Below are 6,362 nucleotides of genomic sequence, written 5' to 3' on the forward strand. Positions count from 1 at the left end.
CATAAATATCAAATTTACCTAGTAGTATTACAGGCTCGTCGCCTTTGCTCTGATTCGTTTTTCTAAACACTTATAAATGAATTTTAATTCAACCCAACTGTAACTTACCCTCTTTAAAAAAAAAATCTTAATTCATAATACAAATAGCAATAATTGCTAAATAATTAACTTTAAAATTGCTCTGAGTTGTGATTATTATTTTATCAACTACGTAATTTAAATAATGACGATCGGATTTCTATAAACTTTCACACGTTCAGAGCGCGAATCAATCAAAACTTTATCAGTCATATATTATTTTTATTAATCTAATCACGCTGAGGATCACACCATACCATGCCATATCACACGATTAATCTTATACGCTTTTAAAAAACGTATATAAACAAACGCTTACCTGCCCAATCGTCATAACACAATTTCGTACAAGTCAATTGTTTGGTAAGCATCTACATCGGACGCCCAATTGTAGTATTGTTTTCGTTAAACAAATTTTTAATTTCTAGATTTCAATTTCTATCCCCACAAAAACCAACCAAAATCAAAAATGGGCGCAGAAAAAGTATCCATGAGCATCGTCGTCGTCGGACAAGTCCAGTCTGCCAAGGCCACCAAGACCGTCACCAAGGCCACACCAGCCACCAGCCAACTCATGGTGAGTTTGTAGTGTAATAGGTCATTTTACACGAATTTCAAATGCAGTCTGATTGATTTTGTCCAATTGTAATAATTATGTTTGGAAATATAACAATTTATATTATAATTATAATTATCATACTAAATTTGGTTGATTAAACCTGATAAACTCAGTGACTGACATGTTTTCAGGATTGTTATATTTCTATTTATTATTTTAATAAATTAAACTAAACAAAAACATCTTATTTCAAAAAAAAACATTTCATATGATTATTATGTTCTATTGAGTTATGTTATAAAAAAACTTAAGTTACTTTTAGCCATTGTCTTTAAAATTCATTCACTGCAACTATTTCATAATATTTTCTCATAAATATTATATTATATAAGTATGATATATACCTTACAGTAGACTCGTTAAAAGATTTTCTCAACATACTCAATACTTTATAATATCTTAATGTCTATAATTAAATGTAGTAGCAATTTAATTTTAATTTTTATATAATATAATATTTGCAAACACTGTTTAATGATACATGATACAGGTGCATTTCAAAACACTTTTTTCCGTATTAAATATAATAGTTTTATTAAATTAATTTTTGATTTGTTTCAGAACTGTTAAATCATGTAGTCCGTCCATCTCAAACACAAAAATGCCATAACCTAAACAAAATATGTATTTATAGTATTATATTTTGACATAATCAAATAAATCAGTATATTCCAATATTAAACTTGTTTGATTTATTATTTATAACACTATGCATTACCAGTAAAAATACAGTAAAACCTGTCTTGTGCGGAATACACACAATATATTTAAACATTGACTATAATTTCCAAAACGCAAGTATTATTGTATTAATAAATAAAAATACTTAATTCGGAGTATTATATTTATCAAGTATTCGAATACACATTCGGAATACTATATTTTTCATGAGTATTTGTGTATTTATTCCAAATAATTCATACTTTACTACAACTAATACTTTTTTATAAATTAATTTTATTGATGATGTTTTACTGTGTAAACATATAGGACCTATATATTATAGGTTGACATTTCCGTGTTTAAATTATTTGTTTGTAATGTACTTGATCATTTTAATAAGTGCAAAACAAATCCACTCACCCACAGGCTTTGGTATCCACATAAACAATTATTGTTTATAATAATAGTCAAATTCTATAAGACACATCAAGACTGAGTGTAACACAGATCTTCCTTAATAAATAATCTGACGACATATTCGGAAGCTTCAGACCTAACTTGCCATTATCCAACATCATATCCTCCCATCACTAGACTATATTGGCCAATTTGGTTTAATTCAAGCAACATTATTATTATATACACATGTATCTATTATGTATCACTATCTGTTTTTCAGCACTTATAACATTGAAACGTATATTTTTTTTAAATAGATTAAATAATTCTATTTGGATATACTATACATTTTAAAAAGTAGTTTTCATTATATTCATATGGATAACATTCAAACACGGAAAATCTTAAACAATAAACAGTCGGCTTTGAGTTTGCTATACTAATGGAAATTACAAAAAATATATAGGTGAATATTATGAGTGTACGGCAAATACTAAATAAAAAAAATGTAGCGCGATGTAGACTGCCGTGGACGTGGTGCATCAGCTCTTCTTGTGAAAAAAAACTGTTGACGGGTCGATTTCGCATGATCCTTGTACAGAGTAATCTGATGCAATCCCTTAATAATTGATGTGTATCAATTGAACGAAACGTTGAGCTATCACGATACGTCTATGAATTTATGTTCTACAGTGTAACGGTGTGTACCGCTAGTAGAACGTTTGTGTCGTTCCGTACATCACATATTTTAGTTAATTTTGATTGTAGTTTATTCTGAAAACACTCCACTCCACCAAACAAGAAACAACTGCATTTTCAAAACAAATTAAATATTAAAAGTCGATAATTGATTTTATTATTATTCAACTGTTCAGAAAATTTTTTTTTTAATTATTTCACGACTTACACTTGACATATAAATTAATTTTATTGATAATGTTTGATTGTGTAAACACATAAATTACGTTCCCATGCTTAAATTATTTGTTTGAAATATATTAAACCCCATTTTATTAATCGCCAATCATATCCACTCACCCGCAGTCATTGGTGTCATCATGAACAATTATTGTTCATAATAATAGTCAAATTCTAAGACACATCATGACTGAATACAATGCGAAGGATTCGTAATAAATAATCTGAGGACGTATTCGGAAGTTTTGGACCAAACTTGCTATTATCCAACAACATCACCATCCTACAGCAAACTATATTGGCAAATTTAATTTGATTTAAGCAACATTTTTACTATATAAAAATGTATCTATTACATATAACTATCTTTTTCTTAACACTTAAGTTATAACAGTGTAAAAAGTATTTAAAAAAAAAATAGTCAAATTAAATAGTTCCATTCGGATACTATTTATTTTAAAAAGTAGATTTCATTCGATAGGTATGGATAACATTCGAACACGAACATGTATTAAACAATAGACAATCGGACTTCAGTTTGCTTTACTATTGGAAATTGAAAAAGAATATATGCGAATATTATGAGTGTACGGCCAAAATTAAATACCTTTAATCGGTGTTTTTTGATCTGCGGTATGGGCAGTGTTAACTACAATCAAGGACAGTTTAAGATGTTGTTTTACATATTACGATGCATTTCCATTTGTTGTGGACTCAATATCGCATGCCACACAAATATTCAATGGGTAAAAAACAATTTTAATTATATTATTATTTATGATCCTTTCGTCAACACTGGCGTGTCGAACAAAATGGGGTAGATATTATTAAAGTAAAAAATAACTTATATCCAGCAATAAAAAGAAAAAAAGGAAGAATGTTGTTGATTGTTATTTTTTATAAAAATATCTTTAAAATATACAATATAAAAATTGAAGAGTTTGGTTGGATTTCCAGTAGTTTTTCGTGGTGTAGTTGCAATGCTGACATTTTTTTAAATTTAAAAAATTTTAAGTTGTATTGCTCAATTTGAATTCAAATGTAAATCGGCTATTTCTTTAAAAAAAGCTATTTTATTTGTAGTACTATAGTAAGTTTTCGCATGTATTTGTAATTTATTCAGCTTGTTGTTTATATACATGTTTTTAAAATCTATAATAATTTCTTTTAATTTTAGTATTACTTATTACCTATCAAATATCATATTATATCTGTAATCCTCAATGTAAATGAGACTGACTGTCAATTATATTATATAAGTAAATTAATTAATTAATTAAAGTATTTGAATATTTTAAAAGTAAATAAATAAGACCATATAAATCTATAATATGTTAAATGTTTGGAAATATGACATAATTTAACAATGATAATATGTAATATAAGTTCTATTTATATGTCATTGTATTTAACAGGCGAATGTTGTTGACCCATACATTTTTGACATAACATCAATAGTAATGATGTTTTTTTTGGAAATTATATATTTTGGAAATATGGTATCCAAAGTGTGGCGTATATTTTATGATAATTCAAATATCAGAGATATTGACTAAACTTGAAGCAATTCACGAACAATTAATACGTCTGAATGTAGTCAGTAGAATTACTGTTTTTATTGTTATTTAGATCAAGTTTTTTATCTTAAGGAGAATCCATGAACACTTTCGTTTTGTGCTTTGCGGAATATGTTAGATTAATTTCAGAAAATTATTTTTATTACTAAACAAAACAGTTGCTTATTTAGTTGTACAAATTCTGTTCAAATTGAATAGAAATACAGGAAAATATAATTAGTTGATTCGTAGTTAATTTATTAATAAATTGTGTCATCGACCATTTTTTTTCTGGTATTATTTTATTTATTTTTTATTTGCACACCTTTTTTATGTTGCACTTGTGTCAGGAGCTTTAGTTCTAAATATTTTGTTTGTATTTAAATCTTGAAAAATACATATTTTTTAAGTATTACGTTTGTGAATATTCATTTGAGCTAAACTAATATACTTTTTTTGTATTGGTTATGTATTATTTACTATTCAGTTAGTACTCTTAATGATTTTTTAAAATTAATAATTTTTAATTACTTTGTAAAGTTGACCTTAATCATTAGGTTTATAAGTTATAACTAAGGTTTATATGGTGATAAATAATAATCAATTCGTCATATCCGCTTATCGTTGTATTTTTAAAAGAATAAATTAATTTCACCTAAACAATATAAATGAAATGTGAAATATTAGCTTATATAAAATTGTACGAACATTATATTTTAAGTAATTTTTCTCAATTTTTATTTAATTATTATACTTTGGCAGAACATTTAAAGAGGTGGTCTGGTTGCATCGATCCGTAAAATTACATGACTGACGTTAGACAGTTCGCCAGGCACAAAAATGGACCGTTTCGTGTTGTGGTCGGTACCGGGCGTGGGCCGTAGCTGCGCCATGGCGTTGCGTAGGGCTGCGATGAGCTCGGGTGGTCGTGCCGTGGTGGGTGCGGGATGAAATAACTCACCGGGTAGTCGTAGTGTGGTACCATACACCATTTCGGCGGGAGCTAGGCCGATGTCCGTTTTTACGGTGCTACGCAAGGCGAGAAGTACTAGAGGTAACTTGGTGTTCCTGTGGACTGATTCCGACGCCGTGAGCGCGTCTTTGAGTGATCGGTGTAGTCGTTCGATCATCCCGTTCGCTTGAGGATGATAGGGCGATGATCGTATGTGCTGAATGCCGAATGTAATTGATAGTGAACGGAACAGGTCGGCCTCGAATTGTCTCCGCTGGTCCGTAGTTATGACGTCGGGTACGCCGAAACGCGAAAACCATTGACTCGCGAGAGGGTGACAGCAACGGCATGGGCGGACATGTTGTCTAGGGGCCAAACCTCGGGCCAACGGGTGTAGCGGTCGATACAAGTTAATAAGTATTTATTACCGTCTGACGGGGGCAGTGGTCCTACGAAGTCGATGTGTACAAGACCAAACCGGCGTTCTGTAGTGGGGAACGGAATAATCGGCGACACGGTGTGCTTGTTTGTTTTGGTCCGTTGACACTGGACGCAATGCTTGACCCATCTACTGACTTGTCGATTGATGTCGGGCCAACAATAACGCGCGTTGATCAATCGCGACGTCGCTTTCTGGCCGCCGTGCGCGAGACCGTGTAGCGCGTCGAAAACGCTGCGGCGGAACGCGGCTGGTGCGTACGTGCGCGCGGTGCCGGTCGTAAAGTCTGTGTAGATCGGGCCGTCTGGCGTATCTCGTACCTGCAACTGTAGCGCCGACTTGCTGGGGGCTGCCAAAATCTTTTGTAGTTCCGCGTCATCCGCCTGTGCCTTGGACCATTGTGACGCGTCAGGCAGGCCGTCTTGTAACGTGGCTGTTTCGCAACTTGACAACGCGTCGGGGACGACATTGTCGGTACCTTGAACATCATGTACGACAGCGTGGATATATTGTGACAGGAACGATATTTGTCGTACTTGCCGGTCGACGTATTTTTCGTTCTTATGAGTGAACATATATGTAAGAGGTTTGCGGTCCGTGAGCAAGGTGGTGAGGCGGCCTTCGATGATATGGATGAGGTGACGGGTACCGAGGTATGCCGCGAGTAACTCCCTGTCGTACGTACTATAGCGCGTCTCCGCGCTGGTAAGCTTCTTGGAATAGAAGCCAAGGGGCTGC

At 32.5% G+C, this 6,362-nt stretch overlaps 1 long non-coding RNA gene across 1 annotated transcript; it reads left to right on the top strand.

Annotated features, from left to right (window-relative positions):
- Positions 1-309: 309 nt before the first annotated feature.
- Positions 310-1,379, top strand: LOC111041306. The gene is made up of 3 exons (XR_002605313.1): positions 310-441; positions 507-655; positions 1,259-1,379. It is a non-coding gene; the product is annotated as an uncharacterized LOC111041306 (long non-coding RNA).
- The last annotated feature ends 4,983 nt before the right edge of the window (positions 1,380-6,362 follow it).

Source organism: Myzus persicae, unplaced genomic scaffold, assembly GCF_001856785.1.
Source record: "Myzus persicae strain clone G006 unplaced genomic scaffold, MPER_G0061.0, whole genome shotgun sequence".
In the NCBI taxonomy this organism is placed as follows: domain Eukaryota; kingdom Metazoa; phylum Arthropoda; class Insecta; order Hemiptera; family Aphididae; genus Myzus; species Myzus persicae.